This window comes from Myxine glutinosa, chromosome 7 (genome assembly GCF_964187855.1).
Source record: "Myxine glutinosa chromosome 7, kmMyxGlut1.1, whole genome shotgun sequence".
NCBI classification, from domain to species: Eukaryota; Metazoa; Chordata; class Myxini; order Myxiniformes; family Myxinidae; genus Myxine; species Myxine glutinosa.
The window spans coordinates 40,366,540-40,389,335 of NC_136267.1; the positions used below are offsets into that span (position 1 = coordinate 40,366,540).

The 22,796-nt window shown below is 43.4% G+C and overlaps 1 protein-coding gene across 1 annotated transcript in view; it reads left to right on the plus strand.

Moving 5' to 3' along the window:
- The window catches only part of CDC42SE2 (CDC42 small effector 2), a 64,865-nt gene extending 49,591 nt beyond the window's left edge, over positions 1–15,274 (plus strand). Inside the window, exon 5 of the mRNA XM_068122158.2 lies at positions 13,650–15,274. The gene's annotated coding sequence lies outside the window, so the exon portion shown is untranslated. The remainder of the gene's footprint in view (positions 1–13,649) is intronic.
- Positions 15,275–22,796: the final 7,522 nt, after the last annotated feature.

Genomic DNA, 22,796 nt, shown 5'->3' on the forward strand with positions numbered 1-22,796 from the left:
GTTGTACTAGTTCTGGCAGCATATCTCGTGTGTTCGTCGCTAGTTTACCTCGTGTTTTCACCTTGATTTGTGCTTTTTTTCTTTGAAGACAACCCTTACCCATTCACCATGGCACCTAAGAAGAGCAGTGAAGGCAATAAGAATAAGAGGAAGGCGGTGAGAGCGACAATTGAGGTGAAGAAACAACTTATCGCTAAGCATGAGGGCGGTATGCGTGTGATGGATCTCGCTGCTATGTTCGAGATGCCGAAATCGACCGTGTGTACAATTTTGAAAAATAAGGAAGTGATTAAAGCAGCTGATGTGGCAAAAGGTGTTACGACTCTGACCCCTAGGAGATCGAAGTTTATGGAGGAGATGGAAAAACTCCTCCTAGTTTGGATAAATGAGAAACAGTTGGTTGGTGCTGCCATCTCTGAGGGCATTATCTGTGAGAAAGCGAAGCTCCTGCACGGTGACCTTATAAAAGACTTGCCTGGAAGTAGTGCTGATGATGATGAGTTTAAGGCTAGTAGGGGGTGGTTTGAAAAGTTTAAGAGAAGAAGTGGGATCCACAGTGTTGTTATGCATGGAGAGGCTGCTAGTTCGAATAAGGATGGAGCAGCAGACTTTGTGAATAAATTTAGTGCGTTTGTGAACACTGAGGGGTATGTGGCACAACAGGTGGTGTTCAATTGTGATGAGACAGGCCTCTTCTGGAAAAAGATGCCAAGGAGGACCTACATAATGAAGGAAGAGAAGTCTGTACCAGGCCATAAGCCAATGAAAGATAGGCTTACTCTCTTGTTGTGTGCTAATGCTAGTGGAGACTGCAAGATAAAGCCTTTGCTTGTGTACCACTCAGAGAATCCACGTGTGTTCAAAAAGAACAATGTGATTAAGAGCAAGCTTAATGTTATGTGGAGGGCAAACGTGAAAGCATGGGCTACCAGGCAGTTCTTCACTGAGTGGATTCATGAGGAGTTTGCCCCTTCTGTGAAGGCTTATCTTGAGGAGAAGAATCTACCCCTGAAGGCTCTTCTTGTGATGGACAATGCTCCTGCTCATCCTCCAGGCTTGGAAGAAGATTTGGAGGAAGAATACAGCTTCATCAAGGTGAAGTTCTTGCCCCCCAATACCACTCCACTCATCCAGCCCATGGACCAGCAAGTCATCTCAAATTTCAAGAAGTTGTACACCAAGGCTATGTTCCAGAGATGCTTTGAGGTGACAAACGAGACTGAACTGACCCTCAGAGACTTTTGGAAGGATCATTATAATATCCTCCATTGCCTAAGAATCATTGACAAAGCATGGAGGGAAGTGTCTCTGAGGACAATGAACTCTGCCTGGAAGAAACTCTGGCCTGATTGTGTTGCAGGGAGAGATTTTGAAGGCTTTGAAGAACCTATTGTGCCTGCTATTGTAGCATTGGGTCAGTCCATGGGCTTGGAGGTGAGTGAAGAGGATGTGGAGGAGTTAGTGGAGGATCACAACAAGGAACTCACCACAGAAGAACTTCAGCACCTCCACAAGATGCAGCAAGAAGAAATGGCAGTGGAAATTTCTTCAGAGGAGGAAGAGGGAGCTAGTGGTAACATTTCCAGTGCTGAAATTAAAGAACTGTGCTTCTATTGGTCTAAAACACAGGCCATTGTTGAAAAGTGGCACCCTAATAAAGCAGTGGTTAACAGGAGCATTAACTTGTTCAGTGACAATGTGATTGACCACTTCAGAAAAATTAAGAAAAGTCGCCAACACCAGGCAACTTTGGAGAGGTGGTTCTCTAAAGAAAGCAAGCCTAGTGAGCCCCAACCCTCTACAAGTGGTGTTAAGAGACAAAGAGAGCAAACACCAGAACCACAGTCATCTGATGTTAGCTTGGAAGGTGCCTCACCTTCCAAGCAATAAAACCCTCTCCCTCCTTCCTCCTCTCCGGCTTCCACATGCACCATCAGAACTCTCCACTAAGGTAAATGCAGTTATTTTCATGTTAGTACATTTATTTCTTGTTTTTATTATTATTATTATTTGATATTTAGGGCATTTACTCATCTCATTTTACCTTGAATCATGTGTATTTGCAGTTAACAGTGTCTTGATAATGGGTTTTTGGGGTCCAGGAACGGATTAATTCACTTTCCATTATTTCTTATGAGGAAAATAGTTTCTAATTCCGAACTTTTCCCAATCCGAACTGCCGCTGGAACGAATTAAATTCGGATTTAGGGGTTCCACTGTATATATATATATATATATATATATATATATATATATATATATATATATATATATATATATATATATATGTATGTACAGACTTGGCATTTAATATGGAATATTTTTTTTGTGGGGGTGAACTTACTTTTCAAGTTGACTTAGAACCAAAAGTTCATTGGAATTATGTTGAAATTATTCTAGATTTTGTTAATGTGACCTTTAAAAGAAACAAAAACCACATTTGACATTTCGAAGTAAATAAATTGATCCTTGAAAGTGATGTAAACTGATATCGAACTCAATTCACGGACAGTACTGTGTTAAACTTATGTACGTTTTCCAGAAGTATTTCTTTATTTTGCACATTAGCCAAAAATATTTTTTACAAAAACAAAAGTTAAATTACAACTGGGATTACGGACAGTAAAATTATAGTTCAGTACATCGTGTAACCCCCACGAGCATTCAGGAGAGCACGTACATGTTGAGGCATGCTGTTCACGAGATTTGCCAAGGTTTGGACAGGAATCGCTTGCCATGCAGTGACAATAGCCTGCTGCAATTCACGCACAGAGGTCGGCTGCTGGTCAAAGTTGTCGATTTGACGCGTTAATTCTGCCCACAAGTTCTCTATCGGATTCATATCCAGGGACATGGCAGGCCACTCCATATGCTTGACACCACGGTCAGCAAGAAAGTGTTGGATCATGCGAGCACGATGAAGCCATGCATTGTCATTTTGGAAGACAAAGGTTCCTCAAAAGGGTGCACGAGCAAATGGAAGCAATGTTTCTTCCAGAATGACCCTGTACTTGAACTGGTTCAGGTTTCCATTCTGAACAACCAGGTCAGTTTTGCCCCCTGCATGAAAAGCAACCCATAAGGCCACCCCACCACCTCCAGCTTGGACTCTTGGCACTATACAATCTTCGTTGTAGGCTTCATGCACTTGTCTGCGCACTCAGACATGGCCATCTTGACGAGAGACCAGAAATCAAGACTCGTCACTGAAGATCACGTGATTCCAGTGTCCTGGCTGCCATTGACGGTGCTGTCTGGCCCACTGCAATCGGCGCTGGTGGTGTTGTCTTGTCAGGCGTGGCTTTCTCAGGGGATGCCTGGCACGATAGCCTGCTTGAACCAGTCGTTGGTTGACTAGCCTTCTGGATACAGGCACATTTGTCAGTTGCTGCCACTCAGCCCTAAGCCGATTAGCTGACTTGGTACGGCCATTGCGTACTAACCGGTGCAGCTGGCGATCATCCCTCATTGTGGTTCTGCGGGGACGTCCTGGCCTCGATATTGGAGGAGGGACACCCCTCTTGAGCATTGCGTTTCGGGATCTTTGACACCTGACATTGAATGATGCCATACTGCCGAGCAACAGCACACTGTTTCATGCCGGAATTTCGTAAAGCCACCACTCCATGACAAACAGCATTGTCAAGTTGACGGACCATCTCCAGAGGAAGCGGCAATAACTTTTGTAGACGTGCAGCAGTCGTTTTCCACTAATACAGAACGCAACAACCCTTATATACCCGATTGTGAAGCCAATCGTCAAATGTACCTGTCCGTACATTTTGCCACGCCACCTGTGATATAATCCTGTTATTGACTTCTTGCTGCGACAGACAATCAGTGACATGGTTCTTTTAACAAAGAAATCACCGAAGCGTAAAAGAAACTCACCAGATTGATATTGTGAGTTCAGAAAGGAAACCCGTCAAGAAAAAAAATAATTCCATATTAAATGCCAAGTCTGTATATATATATATCTATATATATATATATATATATATATATATATATATATATATATATATATATATATATATGCATATATATATATATATGCATATATATATATATATGCATATATATATATATATATATATATATATGCATATATGCATATCTATATTATAATAGCCGTAGATGATTCTGTCTGTCTGTCTGTCTATCTGTTGGGTGTCTGTCCGGGGTGTGGCTTACTCGGTTTGCAGAGTAGCTCCACCCATAGCTCCACCCATTCTGGGAGTGGCTATAAACAAATATCCACCATTTTATTAACTCGCATAGCTTTGAGTCCTGTTTTGTAGGCCCGTGGTGTCTTGCTCTCCCCCAGTTTTATTTCAAATCAAATTCGATAAATCATTTCATTTTTCACAGTCGCTAACATAGTTTTAGACTCGGTTGAAAAAAAACGGGAAGAAAATCCGATGAAAGTTGCCGTTTATAGAACGAAATGAATTCTCAAAGGCCTGTAACTTCAAGGCCATTGAGTCTCTCTCACGCCTTTGTCTCCAATCTAACTCACCATATGATTTCATTTTTATCGATGGTTTTACTTTTAGACTCGGTGTCAGCAATAATTGAGAACAATCCACACACACGGGAAAATGCAGAGATATATTTTTTAAAATCGCGTCATGGTGTATCATACACCGCCCAACATGACACCGCCGGCAATGTGTCGATATATATTAAAAATTCGCTTTTGCTTTTCCGTTATGATATATTACTATTTCGTTTGATGATAGTCGTCACAAAAACGTCAACAATGATGCCGACATATATTTCTTCGTTTTTATTTCATTCAACATATTAGCCGGAAGTAAAATATGTTTCAGGAAATTACCGAGAGATATTTCTTCGTTTTTTTTATTAGTTATGTGCGCATACACTTTAAATAGGTTTATTTGAAATCTTTAATTTTCCACAAACATTCCACACACGCGGGAAAATGCAGAGATATATTTTTTAAAATCGCGTCATGGTGTATCATACACCGCCCAACATGACACCGACGGCAATGTGTCGATATCTATTTTAAATTCGATATATCATTTCATTTTTCACAGTCGCTAACATAGTTTTAGACTCGGTTGAAAAAAAACGAGAAGAAAATCCGATGAAAGTTGCCGTTTATAGAACGAAATGAATTCTCAAATGCCTGTAACTTCAAGGCCATTGAGTCTCTCTCACGCCTTTATCTCCAATCTAACTCACCATATGATTTCATTTTTATCGATGGTTTTAGAGTCGGTGTCAGCAATAATTGAGAACATTCCACACACGCGGGAAAATGCAGATATATTTTTTAAAATCGCGTCATGGTGTATCATACACCGCCTAACATGACACCGACGGCAACGTGTCGATACATATTAAAAATTCGATATATCATTTCATTTTTCACAGTCGCTAACATAGTTTTCGACTCGGTTGAAAAAAAACGGGAAGGAAATCCAATGAAAGTTGCCGTTTATAGAACGAAATGAATTCTCAAACGCCTGTAACTTCAACTTCAAGGCCATTGAGTCTCTCTCACGCCTTTATCTCCAATCTAACTCACCATATGATTTCATTTTTATCGATGGTTTTGGACTCGGTGTCAGCAATAATTGAGAACATTCCACACACGCGGGAAAATGCAGAGATATATTTTTAAAAATCGCGTCATGGTGTATCATACACCGCCCAACATGACACCGACGGCAACGTGTCGATATATATTAAAAATTCGCTTTTGCTTTTCCGTTAAGATATATTACTTTTTCGTTTGATGACAGTCGTCACAAAAACGTCAACAATGATGCCGACATATATTTCTTCGTTTTTATTTAATTCAACATTATTAGCCGGAAGTAAAATATGTTTCAGGAAATTACCGAGAGATATTTCTTCGTTTTTTAAAATTAGTTATGTGCGAATACACTTTAAATAGGTTTATTTGAAATCTTTAATTTTCCACAATATAATTTACTTGCCATTTATCATTTGATGATTACGAGACAAATTCCTCTTGAGGATCGTGACAATTCATGCGCTGCGTGGAAACTTCTATTTCCAAAATGAATGAGACGATCGATGAAGAACGCAGACTTGAACAGGATGCAGCAAGAAAACGAATGAGACGGGCGAACGAGTCCATCGACGAACGTCAATGCAAACTTGCGGGGTCACCCGTGGGAATCCCACGGGCATGGATGTGTGTGACATTTCGACATATTGAGTTAGATGCTGCACATTCATTTTTACAAAATGGTTACTGGCAAGTCATCAGATCCAGAAATGGTGTAAAAACCACCGTTTAGAGGCCATTTTTCCCCGCAAAGCGGGGGTTGGCCTTTTCGGGGACCGTGGTAGTTGTTGTTTTTTTGTCCCCTTTTTGAAGCAATGTTTTACGGCCGGATGCCCTTCCTGACGCCAACCCTTTTTGCCGCCTTCAACGACAAACAGGGAATTACCAGTGAACTGGTACTCAATTAGCCGACCTCGGAAGGATGACAGGCTGAGTCAACCCCCCTGGCATTAATTCGGCGATCGACCGAGATTCGAACCCAGGATCCTAAGCCGGCACCCTAGCCGCTAGCCCAACACCAGAAATGGTGTCATGAACACAATTTATTTACGCACAAGCACAAAAGCAAGACGGGCCGATTTCCGATTCCGACGGGCGAGACGGGCCGATTTCCGATTCCGACGGGCCAATTTGGAGCAAGAAAAAGAACGAGACGGGAGAAAAAGGAGAGAAACGAGACGGGGAAAGCCGATTGGAGAGGCGAGTGAGGCGCGATTGGAGAGGAGTGTGAGGCGCGATTGGAGAGGAGTGTGAGGCACGATTGGAGAGGAGTGTGAGGCGTGATTGGAGAGGAGTGTGAGGCACGATTGGAGAGGAGTGATTGGAGTGGAGTGTGAGGCACGATTGGAGAGGAGTGTGAGGCACGATTGGAGAGGAGTGTGAGGCGCGATTGGAGAGGAGTGTGAGGCGCGATTGGAGAGGAGTGTGAGGCGCGATTGGAGAGGAGTGTGAGGCGCGATTGGAGAGGCGTGTGAAGGATTGGAGAGGAGAGGAGTGTGAGGGATTGGAGAGGTGAGGGATTGGAAAGGAGAGGGATGTGAGGGTTTGGAGAGGAGAGGAGTGCTAGGTGGAGAGAGGAGAGTGTCAGGTGGAGAGAGGAGAGTGTCAGGTGGAGACAGGAGAGTGTCAGGTGGAGACAGGAGAGTGTCAGGTGGAGACAGGAGAGTGTCAGGTGGAGAGGAGTGAGGGGTCACATATTAAGTGAAATAACTAAATTCACACCATTTCTGGATCTGATGACTTGCCAGTAACCATTTTGTAAAAATGAATGTGCAGCATATAACTCAATATGTCGAAATGTCACACACATCCATGCCCGTGGGATTCCCACGGGTGACCCCGCTAGTATATATATATATGCATATATATATGTGTATATATATAGATATAATATACGTATACTCCAAAAAAACGAATTTTTTTTTTCAATTTTTGTTTGTTTGCCGAAAACACTCCCAGGCACTCACTGATGAACCTCTGAAAGTTTGAAGATCCATTCAGCCATCTCTGAATAAAACGCAGACAAACACAGACAACTTGCGTTTATATATTATATATATAAATCGGGATTTAAATTTAATTCAAAAATTGATCCAGATGTCTATTCGCTTTCAAACATTCAAACCGACAGAGGTAGTTATTTATCACAGCATCTGCAGAAGTTTCACCCTATTTACTCAACTCCGTTTCACTGTTATTTGGTGGAGCAAAAAGGTCAACTGAGCTTTATATATATATATATATATATATATACACACACACAGTCACGTGAAAAAGTAAGTACACCGCATGTAAAGTTTTGACTTCTTCAACATATTTCAACATACAGCTATTTGATCTTCATTTCAACAATATTGATAGAGGTGATATAATATAACAAATATCATGAAACATTTACATTTTGTCGTCCATTGTATAATTTAAATAAACATAAATGCAAATTTCGCATGTGGAAAAAGTAAGTACACCCCTACATTTATCACTACTTCAAATACCTAAAATTAGAATCGGGTGCATCAGCTCAGGTGCAAATGATTAGAACATCGTTGGAGAGGATCTTGGAGGAACCTGTCTTATTTAAACCTCAGACATTTCGTTTGGTTTGCTCTTTGTTGTTGAAGTGTGCGGCGTCACCATGCCTAGATCAAAAGAGCTCTCTGAGGCCTTCAGAAAGAAGGTTATATATGCCTACGAGTCTGGGAAGGGATTTAAAAAGATCTCCAAACAATTTGAAATCAATCATTCGACTGTGGAAGATCATCTACAAGTGGAGAAGATTCCAAACAACTGCCAACTTGTTCAGGCCAGGCCGCCCCAGCAAGTTCAGCCCGAGCGCAGACCGCAAGATGCTGAAAGAAGTCTCTAAGAACCCCAGAATGTCATCACGGGACTTACAGGTAGCTCTTGCCACTGTTGATGTCAAAGTGCACGAGTCTACCATTAGAAAGAGCTGCACAAATTTGATCTACATGGGAGGTGTGCCAGGAGGAAACCTTTGCTGTCCAGAAAGAACATCAGGGCAAGACTAAAGTTTGCCAATGGACACCTAGGCAAAGACCAGCACTTCTGGAACAATGTGCTCTGGACAGATGAGTCAAAGGTAGAGCTATTTGGCTACAGTACCAGAAGACGTGTTTGGGGAAAACCAAAGACAGCATTTGACCACAAGAACCTGATACCAACTGCAAAGCATGGTGGTGGAAATATTATCGTTTGGGGCAGCTTTGCTGCATCAGGGCCTGGGAAGCTCACCATCATATAATCCACTATGAATTCTTCATTGTACCAGAGGGTGCTTGAGGATAATGTGAGGCCATCTGTCGGAAAGTTGAAGCTCAACCGAAGGTGGACCTTGCAACATGACAATCACCCTAAACATACCAGTAAATCCACCAAAGAATGGCTCCCTCTCTCCTCCCTCTCCCTCTCCCTCCCCCTCCCCCTCTCCCTCTCCCTCTCCCTCCCCTCCCCCTCTCCCTCTCCCTCTCCCTCTCCCTCTCCCTCTCCCTCACCCTCTCACGGGATTTTTTTTGTTATGTGACCATTAATTGAGATCAAATGTAACAATGGGTTGACATCTAACGTGGGCAGATTTTCTAACTAACGTGGTATATCCATCGATGTGTTTGTGGCAAATTCTACTTTCTACTTTTTTTGTCCAGACCATTTTCTAACTGGTTGATGCAAATGCTTACAGTGACGGTGTCTGTCCCAAAACATGAGGCAGACAGACAAAGCAGAAGATGGCAGATTAATCTGAACTTTATCAATACTTTGATACATATGATGAAAACCGATAGAAGATTCTTACTTTTTAGGTAATCCTAAGTGAGGGTCCACATTGTCTACTAAGCAAAGATATGGGGTCTAATCTTACCAATTTATTCCTTTGTCAATGGTATTCTTTTTGAGTGCAATCCTAAATATGTGAGCATAGTTTAAAACTATTCACTAAACAAATTTATGCAAAAAAAAAAAAATCAGACAAAAAGCTGTCTTCGTTGCATTACCCCAGTGTAATGTGAAATTGAGGCCTAAATATACTTAGATGGCCCCTCAGAGCATCTGCAACCCCATTGCTTTCAGGAGCCTAGGTGGCACTCATGCCCTTGGGGTTGGCAGAAAACTACTTGCTTTACCCATCGGATCTCAGACATCTAACGTAATAAACACAGCCATGTACTTTAATATTTGATGAAAACCTTGCCTCCTCCACCCTCCACACCTTTCGCAACTCCTTCATTCTGTTCCATTGACACAACCTTTTTGAGTGGCAGGTTCGGTGTCTCCTTATTTCATAAAAAAAATCCGTTGAAAGACCAACTGGTTTCAGTGTCAACATTTTCATTCTGCACCATAAGACGGAAGATTGGAATCTTTAACTACCCTGGAACAACCCTTGTGTCCAGATTCTTTAAAAAGAAGCATGTTCCAGGCAGTTTACCAACACTTGAGGTTGAAGTAACTCGTAAATTTATTTTGAAACACTTGGACAGTTTTACCATGCTTTATCACCAAGTTCACTACAAAAAGAAGTGAAACCGCCAGACTCCGACCAGTGAAACCACCATTTCTGCACCACAAGCAGAAATGAAAAACATTGTTGGAGCATAAATATGCACGTGTACTATCAAACTTTGTTCCATCAAATTGGTTCCATCACATTAACTTCCTCGGGTGCTTCAACATAGGAAGATGTGATTTGACCCATCAAGCCTGCATGAATGGTTGCCAACCTGTGGGTTTTGTCCATGCCCTCTCTTTTAAAATGCTGAGCGTCGAGCAAGGTGGCAGCACGTACCATTTTTGAATTATTTGGTATGACTCTGCTTTGGTTAGAGCTGCTGACATACTCGACTCAAGCAGATGTTCAAACCTGTTAGATGTTCAAACCTGCTTTCTACACCATAAGAAATTGTTGACAACAAAAATACCAAAAAGAGCCTTTTTTTTTTTTCCCAAATTCGGTCAAAAACACCATCATTATGAAGGCAATTTGTGTTATACAGTCCAAGTATATAATTGAATTTAAATAAAATAAAGGTTGTACAAGTCATATAAATAAATTAATTCCATGTTTTACCACCATTTTCCCAGTGTCTATTACGTCACATGAGATCCAACATGTTACATTAGTTATCCGTGCCTGCTGTGTTTGTGTCCTTTATGACCCTGCTCTCAAATGTTGTGGTTGTGTGCTTCCCCTTCTCTCCCCATCTTGTCTTCCGCTCCCTCTTTTTGTATATTTTGTTTGTCTGGTTGATTTGTTTGTGAAATAAATGTTAGCTCTTTCACGAGCCTCGATTCAGTATACAAAAAAAAAAAAAAAGTCTGTTTCCAGTAAGCTTACTAAATACAGTAAGTTTCCTGTTTGAAATGATTTTCGATTTTGTTTGACTGCCAGACAAGCACAGAGTAAATAAATTAACTCTCCTCTGCACATTCGAGATTGGGAGGGATTATGAGCCAAGGTACAGTGAAACGGCAAACTCGTCTTCCTATTCATGTTCTGATTCGTGTTCAAAATATAACATTTAATTTAAATAAGTTGCACCTCGATTATAAATTGATGATCATAAACTGATTAGATGTACAGACATCAACCAATTGCTTACCCCTGCTTTTTGCTTCTCGTGCGTGGGGTGATCATTGAATAACAGGACGGACACCCACATTAACTTGCATTTTCAGTGTTGCATTGTTTCAGTTCTCGGTCATTCAGTGACTTTGTGTGCAACTTATGGATGCTTTTTGGGAGTGTGGCTGTGCCGCAGATGCAGTGCCCCCTGCTGGTTTGGGCATGAATTTCTAATTGGCTCATTCATGGTGCCAGTGAAGGCTCGCCTACTCTTCGCGATGCACACCGTGTCCCCTTTTGACGTCCAACAACTAATGCTGGCAGACGGGATGCCCAGTTTAACGTCGATACGAGGGGCGGCACACACATTGAATCACCCTGCCTGTGCAACACCAGGATGCTTTATAGCTGGGTCGTGATTCAAACCCAGGCTTGACAGCTTGGAGGCGAAGGCCACCCTGCCAGCCCTTAATGTCAAGTTCATGGCTTGATGCCTCTAAATTGTTTCAGTGATGGGAAATGAATCATCGAACGTGTCTCAGTGTCTCTCATAAACAATGCTCGTTTTTGCTCAAATAATAGTATCTCTTCCAAAAGCAAGACAGCTGTGTTTCCCTTTCCTTGCAGCTCCTTGCAGCTTTCTGTTAAGGTTGTTTAAATGTGAGGTGATGTCTACCATAAAGCTCTACATATTCACAGCCCTTTTTCCCCACATAAACACCTTCACATCTTCCAGACAGGCTGCAAATGACGCAAGCACTCTTCCCTTGGAAAGCCACCATACCTTGTGCAGAAGGTCGCAATGTTGACAGACAACTCTTCAAGAAAGACCCCAAGAAATTTGAAAGATACCAACTAAATGAATGAATGAATGATCGTTTTAAGACCATTTTCCCCGCTACAGCGGGGGTTAGCCTTGCGGGCCCCATGACAATCATGGTTCCCTGTTTGAGGCAATGTTTTTATGGCCAGATGCCCTTCCCACGCTCTTATGATGCACAGGGATACGGTGTACCTATTCTAAATCGGGGTACACACCGTGATCATTCATCCCAGCAAGCTGGTACTCAATTTGCCGACCTCGGAAGGATGACAGGCTGAGTCAACCCCCCTGGCGTTAATTCAGCGATCGACCGGGATTCGAACCCAGGATCCTAGGATCCCAAGCCGGCACCCTAACCGCTAAGCCAACACCAGGGTTAACCAACTAAATGAATGATGCTAGTAAATGGGACACCCAGCTCGATGTCCATCTGAAGGTCGGTTCAACCTGTGACTAAACCCCCTCCATGTGAAGCGCTAATTGGAGAGTTTATGATCTTGTCAGGAATCAAACCCGGACGAGACAGGTTAAAGTAATTGTGTTATCTCTAACTCGTGCACACACACATCTTGTTCTGGATTCCTCTTGCATTTCCTCTAAGTTAAGCTTCCATATGAAAATCTTTATATTGTTGTCGCCAGTCTTTGATATGACACACCCAATCCTCCCTCTCGACACAATTACCATAACAAAATACTGTACTGCACAAAAAAAAAAAAACCCACCATTTAACTGTTATTATAACAAATGTAAACACAATGATGCAGTCCATGTGTAGTTTTGCTTTGTTTGCTTGTACTCCAAGATGGCGGATCGCAAATGTGATGATGTTATACACACCATCTATTGAAGGGGGAGTTATCAAATGTCAAAACGACATATTGTTTATTATTTTTATACAAGTCGTTCATTATTATTTGGGATTCTCATTTACCTGCCCAGCGAGAATCATTGCGTCACTAGCTTTTTGACGGGCGTTTGAATTCTAAACTGAGGCTGGAGGTTGAGGCTGTGCTATCGCCGACAAGATCGACGAAATAACCACTTGGAGGACAATGTGTGAGTTGTGCTCACAGAATTAGCCAGTAATCGGATGCATTTTCCTGTTGTGGCCAAAGTTCTCAAGTAGTATTTTATCCTTTCACAAAACCCAAAAATATTTTTCTTAGAATTGATGAGGAAAAAGGGGGTTCAATCGATCAGAGTCGGGAGCCGCACACAAGTCCTTGAAGTTGCGTGCGGCTCTGGGGCTTCAGGTCGCTGACCCTCGGTCTAATCATTACACCGCGTCTGGTTTGAATGAATTTGCCTTTTGACTTAACTATATGAAGATTTATCAAAGTTGACTCTAAATTTATCAAGTTTATAAAAAATGTATCGAATGAATAGTATCATGTTGGTACCTATTTATTTTTATCCTTTTTAGCCATTTTTAAAATTATTTTGAGTTGCCCAAATATTAATGTATATGCCTGGACAAAAGGCAGAGAAATGTATGTGGATTAGCCCAGGTAGAATTAAAACCATTTGCTTATGAGCTCACAGGTTTGCTTGACAAATATATTTTCTTTCAGCAATACCAAGTTTTACTTTGTCACCTCCTCATCCTCCACCCCTCCCCACGTTTCAGTTATTATATTGCTCACCTCCCTCCTTTCTCTCTCCCTTCACTCTTCTTGCAGCCTCCACACCATCCTTGGGCTGGAAAACACAGGATGGAGTGCCGGGTGGCTCAACTAGGCCATGTCTCATTCCTGCTCATTTATTGTCACCTTGGTTTGATGCCTGGTTGCCCTTGATCCACAAATAACAGCCTAGAAAATGTACTTTAAAATGTTTTTAAATTTTAATTCATTTTCTTTATCCAAAGCGTTTTCTCTCCCAGCTGTTGCTGACCCCGCCCCATTCCTCTCCCCCTTCCCACCCGGACCAACATTCACTTGACCACCAACACGCACTTTGCAACGAGCTGCAGGCAGCACTCGCCTGTTTATTTGTTTTATTATGAAATAATTTTAAGGCCGTTATTTGTTTTGCTGGGGTTCCATGTATTTTGTTTGCTTAAGATGTTTGAGCATTTGACTATTTTGCACTGATTTTTCTCTATTTTATTTTGATGGGTCTTGTATCATGGCTTGTTTAAATATTAATTCTACTAAACTTTGTGATGCGATGTTGTAGTTGGCATTTGCCTTGTCCAGGAACCTAAATCGCCACCCTGGGGGATTGGGGGGGGGGGGGGGGGGGTGGGGGGGGAGTTTATTCATGGTTATGTCGCATGATTCCTCATGGTTGCTGTCTGCATCCTTCTCAGCCTTTAAATTCCACACTTTATCGATGATTCCTGGACAAAGGCAGAGCCGAGTTATGATTGTAGTGTCTGCATGGCCTCGGCGCTTAAATGCGACATCCATGATGGAGTATTTGGGAGCAGCTGCATTGGTGTACTGCTGCAGTGAACAATACCAGCAAAATTGGTAGAAAATGACAGCCTAATTCTTTTTATATTGTCATTGTATCCTGCGATCGCAGGTCATCTCGGCCTATGTCTTGCTTTCTCCGCAGCACTGTTCCAAAGTGGAGTTTTTAATTATGTATAAAGACGTTTACTTTCTCTTTTAATACAGGCAGTCAAAACTTGGACTCATTTGTCACCAAAGCATTGCCTTTTTAATTCGTTCTTCCACGTGCTTTGGTTTTTTTGTTTTGTTTTTTTAATCTAAACGGCAGTTTCAACAGGCTTGGCCGCGAACGGAGCAAATACCCACACGGGGAGTGTGAACAGGATAGGAATAAGTCTGCGCTTCCGCCACCCTGCGTTTCCATTTCCCCTGGCCCAAAGTGGTCCACAAGTCGAGTCGCTCAGGTCTTTCTTGAGCCTCGGCTGAGAAAGTCATCGCGTTCCCTAGCATTTTTCTGGAATGTTCAAAGCAGGATGCACAGCATCTGCCTGCGGCCTCATTGAGATCTTATTTGCGTCTAACAGGTGTCCAAGTCGTGCTCGAGGGACGTTTTATGGACTCTCGTTTTAAAAAAGATTCGTGTCGATCCGGTGTTGTCAGCATGCAGTTATGTAGCAGGTCGGGGTGTTGTCTTTTGCTGATGGTTTGTGTGCGATTCCTCCAGCATTCTGCCTGCGGGTTTTAACCATGCCGTAATCCGAAAACAGTTTACCATTTATCAAAGTCCATCAGTTTCCAATTCCTTTGGACCTGTTTGTCCATGCACTGTTGTTTTTGTTTTTATTTTTTGTCTGCTTGTCTGTTTGCCTGTCTTTTGAGAAATAAAACATGTCGTTGATATTTTACATGACTGGAGTTTAATTGGTTTATTTATTTATTTTTTAATTATATATATTTTATTATTTGCCCTTCATGTATTTATTAGGGTAACCCTAAACCAAGGGGGATACTAATTGTGGATTTTTTGACTTTGTAAAGTTTCATGCAAGATGTGTGAACAGAACTGTCCCGTCGGAGACAAACAATTTAACTTTGGCACTGCAAAGGATGTGCGGTTTTGGTGGTGGTGTACATTTCCGAGTCTTGCGAAACTTTTTGACTTGTCGCCAAAGTACAGATGTCTTCCTGTCCTGATATCTCTGGCAAAGGATAGATGCTTGTGGGGTTGTGGGAAATCGTGGTGATGTTGCAACCGTAAAGGACAACTGGTGTTTACAGCTGTTATGGTGCGTATCAGTAGTCACAGGCAGATGTGAAGCTTTACTCCCCAGTACTGCCAATTTCACTTTAAACTTAAATTTTGTAAACCTGCGAAGCTGAATATTTTGAATTGGTAAAATCTCTGTGAAATGAGTTTTGTTGCATTTGCTTATCCATTGAGGCAACGCTTTTTGCATGCCAACTCGTTCCTTCAATTGAACTGAAACGTGATCCGCTTATTGCATTATTGATGGGCAGGCAAAGGTGAGCCTGGCAGAGTAACGAGCGTTTGTGAGGTTTAAAGGTGAAATGGTTTGAGGAATATCGAGGGAGTTTGTGACGAATTTTTGATTTGCGAGGTGCAGTTTAATTGTCCTCGTCTCAGGCTCACGAATCTCGATGCTCGAGCAGCTGGTTGTGGAGGAGTTACCCTCCAACGACGTGAACCAACGCTGGCTCAACCTCCGGTATGGCCAGGTAAGGAGCATCGCCTCGATGGAGGTATGAAAGTCCGTTTCTTTTTGTTGGTCACTTTGAAATCGGTGTATCCTTCCTAACCCTTCAAAGTTGCAGGGGTCGTGTGGATGCTTTGAAATTCTTCGAGGCAGGAAAGCCTTGAGGTTTCTGTTAAAATCAATCACATTAAGTCAGCACGTTCATTGCCGACTTTTCTTTCTGGTCTTCACCCTTGCACTTTCTCTTGTCTGTAAACTTGTGAGATCACCTGGACAGGTTGTTTGGTGTACATGATTGATTTGAGCAATGTGGTTCAGGGTTCTATCCACACTGAAGATAAATTTGAGTAAACAAATTTTCCCTCCCCTCCACCTGCCATTTGCACCCCTCTCCTCCTTTGACCTCTTGATGCCAAAATCGAATCGGTTCATCTTTGCATCATAATATATACTTGTACCATGTTTGGTCAAAATCCAATCACTGGTTGAAATGTTAGCTCTGCAACAGAATTTTTATCTAACGGGACCTCAAACCTTTAACCTCTTGATCCCATAATCCAATCGGTTCCTCTTTACATCATTATACATGTACCAAGTTTGACTTGTATCTGTTCAGCCGTTCTTAAGTTATCATGGTAACGAAAACACATCATGGACGCATGGAGAGACGACCCGAAAACATAATGCCTCTGGTGACGTTGGCAGAAGCATAAAAATTCTGCACAGGCCTGCTTGCCTAGAATTATCTCTAGCATGGCTGCAAGAGGAGACCTTGGTGACTATAACAGAGGGGTGATTGTTGGGGAGTGTTTGGCAGGAATGTCAGTGGCAAAGACGGCTCAACTTGCTGATGTTTCCTGAGCACAAGGTATAAGCAACACGAGTATATGGTGGGGTCGGCATGGAACTCCAAGGGAAAGACATTGTCAGCAAAGGCAACAGTGGGCTGAAGCGCATACTCCAGGATCCTGATATCCAAGCATTAATTTTGAAGTGCAAGACAGCAGGCGAGCAACTGCAGATCAATTGACTGTAGAAGGGCCTTGGTAAGAGAGGTGACCAAGAACCCGATGGTCACTCTGGCTGAGCTCCAGCGATCCTGTGTGGAGATGGGAGAAACTTCCAGAAGGACAACCATCACTGCAACACTCCACCGATCTGGGCTTTATGGCAGAGTGGCCAGACGGAAGCCTCTCCTTGGTGAAAGACACATGAAAGCCTGCTTGGATTTTGCAAAAAAGCACCTGAAGGACTCTCAGACTGAGAAACAAGATTCTGTGGTCTGATGAAACCAAGATTGAACTGTTTGGCTTGGTGAGTAATCATGACGTCATTTTTGTAGAGGAGTTTGTACTCACCCGATTCACGTGAAATTTAAATAATTTGCATATCGAATTGATGGTTTTGCATGTCACTGAATTGGTTCACTAATCAAAAGGTAGAATTCGATTGTGTTTTTTTTTAGATAAAAAGGTTAAAGGTCATCAAGGATGCATAAAATCATCAATTTTCGTCCACTGACATGAAATTTGAAGAATTTGCATATTGGGTCACAGAACTGGTTTCCCAATCAAAAGCTAGAAGCTGATTTTTTTTTTTTGCTCTAAATCGCAAAGGTCATGGCTGCATAAAATCATCAATTTTCATTTTGTATCTTTACCACCGCCACAGAAGGTGGATCTACCGAAGGTGGATCCACCGAAGGTGGATGTAGGTTATGTTATCACCCCTGTCTGTCTGTGAACAAGATATCTCAAAAAGTTGTAGATGGATTCAGGCCAAATTTGGCAGAGAGGTAGCGTATGTGATGAGGCCGAAATGATTAGATTTTGGTGAAGATCCGGGTTCGGATCCGGCTAGAAGTAGTAGAATTTTAAAGTGATTCTTCACCATTGGGAGATAGAGCCAAAAATGATATATAGCAGGATATCTCAAAAAGTTGTGGACGGATTTGGACGAAACTTCGTGGAGAGGTTGGGTGTGTGACAAGGAAGAATTGGTTAAATATTACGTGAATATCCATGTCCGGATCCTAATAGTATCATATTTTAAGTGATTCTTCACTATTGAGAGATTGGACGAAAAGCGAGATAAAACGTGATATTTTAAAACGTTATGGACGAGTTGTGACTAAAGTTGGGGGATGAGTTGGTTAGGTGACAAGAACAAGCTGATTAGATTTTGGTTCAGGTCCGAATCCAGATCTGGCCTATCAGTGGGACACAAAACGTAAACTGTTCACCAGGTGGAGGTACGTGCTCTACCGAGTGCCATTATAGTTTTTACGGCTACGCCCTATGGGCAAACCCGTCCAGAACAGTGCTTGTCCGTCTGTATGTATGTATGTCCCCTCAAATGTATACCAATCAGAGCTGAGGATCTGGTCACAAGACAGGGTGATGTGATTACGTCTGATGTCATTACGGCGTTACAGCGGCTAACTCTCCACACACCGCCATTTTGATTTATATGCCGTTCATGCCGAACATATAATCGAACCTGTTATACATCACAATCTTCATGCTCTACCTTGACGTTTTTCATTCAGTGTGAAACACAAACAAACCGATTGTTAAAATGATCATCAAATATCGAAAGCATCGGCGTTACGTCTCTTCCAACAAAACGGTACGTACCCAACGCTTGTGGGGTATAATCTAGATACAGTAGATCTTCTCTCAGTTCTGTAAGTATAACTTACCTCAGGGATGTCGGGAAACCTCCAAATTTCTTCGTTTAATGTTATAAACAGCATTAGCGACTGTTTCAAAAGCTTATCATGTGTGTTTGTGGTTTATAATATTTTATAAGCCCGGCTACGCTGCTGTTAGACTTTCGGTCTTGTTTTGAAGTGATTCTTCACCATTGAGAGATGGGGCCAAAAATGATATATAGCACGATATTTCAACAATAACGATGCGACTCGCCAATATGCCTCCGCATAGTCACACAACGGGTAGATGCCAACACTCTGCATATGTATGGGTAGGGGATCACGTTTGTGAAGTTTAGTGTTGATCGGACAAGGTTCGTTTTTCTATCCAAGATGGTTGCCAAACCACGTGACCTATGACATCATTTTCAAACTATATGCAACAGTGCTGTTCGATGATATTTGTAAAATTTCGCATCGATAGGGTGAGCGGTTTCAGATATATTATTATTTAATATTTTCCTTCAATCCAATTTGGCTGCCAAACCATGTGACATATGATGTCATAAATTTAATATTTCAATACAAATGGGCCATAGATCATGTGCATGTAATTTCAGTTTTTTAGGATAAGGAATTTGATTAAAACATTTTTGGCTGGTACACCACTTCACCTATGATGTCATCATTATCATGCTTTTGTTCCCTATTGGGAGTACTTCACAATGTGCCAAGTATCAAATTTTTGCGTTCCGCGGTTTCCGAGAAATATATTTTAAAATTCTTTGTGTTTAATTCAAGATGGCTGCCATATCACGTGACCTATGACGTCACAATTATAACATTCTGCATGGGTGTCACTCCTACCCGAAAAGTTTCGTCTCAATCGGACATGTGGTTGCTGAGAAAAATGAGGTTTAGCCTGGACGGATGGACGGACGGACGGACGTATGGACAACCCGAAAACATAATACCTCCGGAAACTTTGTCGGCGGAGGCATAAAATGTATGGACGCCTCATGACAAAATTAGGTGGATGAGTTGGGTAAGTGAGAAGAAGAATGCGCTTAGATTTAGGTTAAGGTCCGAATCCAGATCAAGGCCCATCAGAGAGATACAAAACATAAACTGTTCAGCCTAGTGGAGGTATGTATACTATGTACGAATTGTCACCTTGATTACCGAATGTGTCCTCCCCCCCTGCCCCTCATAAATAGAAAATATAACAAGTCAGGAGACGACGATGGTTCACGAGCGAGCGGTATTCAATGACAATGCTCAATGAGCAATGTTATGAGGTTAGTTGGCTACACAATACCGAAAATTCGGTTCAATTCCGACAACTTTGAAAATTTGACCTTTGTGACCTTCAAAGGTCGAAGATTCTGAAATTTGTTGGAAAACTTGTATTTCATGATGTATGTGATATGATATAAGATCATGCACGACATTTCACCCCATCAGGAAGCGAACAATGTAATAAAACCATCAAAAATCGACTTTTCTAAATTTCGTGACCTTGTGACCTTGACGTTGGGGCGAAAATGAAAAATCGAGCTCCGTGGGGCAAGACATGACATTGGCCGAACCAAATACCGAAACCCCTGTCAGATTCCACCAACCCCCTCGGAGAAGATGGAGCTTGAACTCGATTACCCCCAATGGGCGCAATACGCCCACTCGAGGCAGGACACAACTAGATCATGATATCAACCTCCCACCCACGTTTCATCAAGATCGGATGATATCATCGGGTAGTTATGCTGCGGACAGACAGACACAAACACTGACACACACACAGACAGACACACCCATGACGAATATAGTGGTCACTCTGTTTGATAACTCGTGAACCAACAATTGTGGCAGGAATTTGTAATTTGTTCAGGATGTCGGTGATAACTCGCCTCTCTTGGCGAAGGACACCGTGGGATCTACAACATGCACCGACTAATGATAGCAGGCGGGACACCCGGCTTAACGTGCATCCGAAGGACGGCGGACACACTGATAAATCACCGTGTCTGTGACGCACCGCCATGACGCGATGTACCGTGCCTGTGACGCACCCCCCATGACACCGTGTACCGTGCCTGTGACGCACCGCCATGACACGATGTACTGTCTGTGACGCACCCCCCATGACACCGTGTACCGTGCCTGTGACGCACCGCCATGACACGATGTACTGTGTCTGTGACGCACCGCCATGACTATGTACCGTGCCTGTGACGCACCGCCATGACACGATGTACCATACCTGTGACGCACCCCCCATGACACCGTGTACCGTGCCTGTGACGCACCGCCATGACACGATGTACTGTGTCTGTGACGCACCGCCATGACTATGTACCGTGTCTGTGACGCACCGCCATGACACGATGTACCATACCTGTGACGCACAGCCATGACGATGTACCGTACCTGTGACGCACAGCCATGACGATGTACCGTACCTGTGACGCACCACCATGACACTATGTACCGTACCTGTGACGCACCGCCATGACACGATGCACCGTGTCTGTGACGCACCACCATAACACGATGTACCGTGTCTGTGACGCACCGCCATGACACGATGTACCGTACCTGTGACGCACCGCCATGACACGATCTACCGTGTCTGTGACGCACCGCCATGACACGATCTACCGTGTCTGTGACGCACCGCCATGACACCATGTACCGTGCCTGTGACGCACCCCCCATGACACTGTGTACCGTGCCTGTGATGCACCGCCATGACACTATGTACCGTGTCTGTGACGCACCGTCATGACACGATGTACCGTGTCTGTAATGCACCGCCATGACACGATGTACTGTACCTGTGACGCACGGCCATGACACGATGTACCGTGTCTGTGACGCACCGCCATGACACGATGTATCGTACCTGTGACGCACCACCATGACACTATGTACCGTGTCTGTGACGCACCACCATAACACGATGTACCGTGTCTGTGACGCACCGCCATGCCACGATGACCGTGTTTGTGACGCACCGGCAGGACACCATGTACCGTACCTGTGACGCACCACCATGACACGATGTACCGTGCCTGTGACGCACCGCCATGACACGATGTACAGTGTCTGTGACGCACCGCCATGACACGATGACCGTGTCTGTGACGCACCGCCAGGACACCATGTACCGTACCTGTGACGCACCACCATGACACGATGTACCGTGCCTGTGACGCACCGCCATGACACGATGTACCGTGTCTGTGACGCACCGCCATGACACGATGTACCGTGTCTGTGACGCACCGCCATGACACGATGTACCGTGTCTGTGACGCACCGCCATGACACGATGTACCGTGTCTGTGACGCACCGCCATGACACGATGTACCGTGTCTGTGACGCATCGCCATGACACTATGTACCTTGTCTGTGACGCACCGCCATGACACTATGTACCTTGTCTGTGACGCACCGCCATGCCAATATGTACCTTGTCTGTGACGCACCGCCATGACACTATCTATGTCCATCTATCTTTGCCGAATAAGTCATATTATTTCTTTCTTTCTTGGTGGGGACCTTTCGGCCCCAGCAAGCTGGTGCTCAGTTTGTCCACCTCGGAGGATGACAAAAGTTTGTCCACCTCGGAAGGATGACAGGTGTTTGTCCACCTCCGAAGGATGACTGGCTGAGTGCACCTGCCTGGTGTTGACGATGACCGCCAAAACCAGGCTTGCCCATCAGGCATCACCCCCATGCGAGGGGAGACATCTATATGGCATCTGTATGCGGCGGGACCGTTCGCGCGATCTTCAGGTTGAGTAAGGAAAAACAGGTAAGGGAGCAAGAGGGAACGGGGAAGGAAAAAAAAAAAAGGGTTGGAAGATCTGCGACCGTTCACTCGCCATAGAGTCTGGTTCTGGTGCGAAAACAGCAAATGATTTATTCAATAAACGCGGACGTCGTAGGAAACAGCGTTCAGGTAATTAATAAACGCGGACTTCGTGGGAAACAGCGTTCAGGTTTTCCGTCCGTTTAGTGTTTTCTCTTGAACTTCTCCCGCTGCTGGTCGCGTC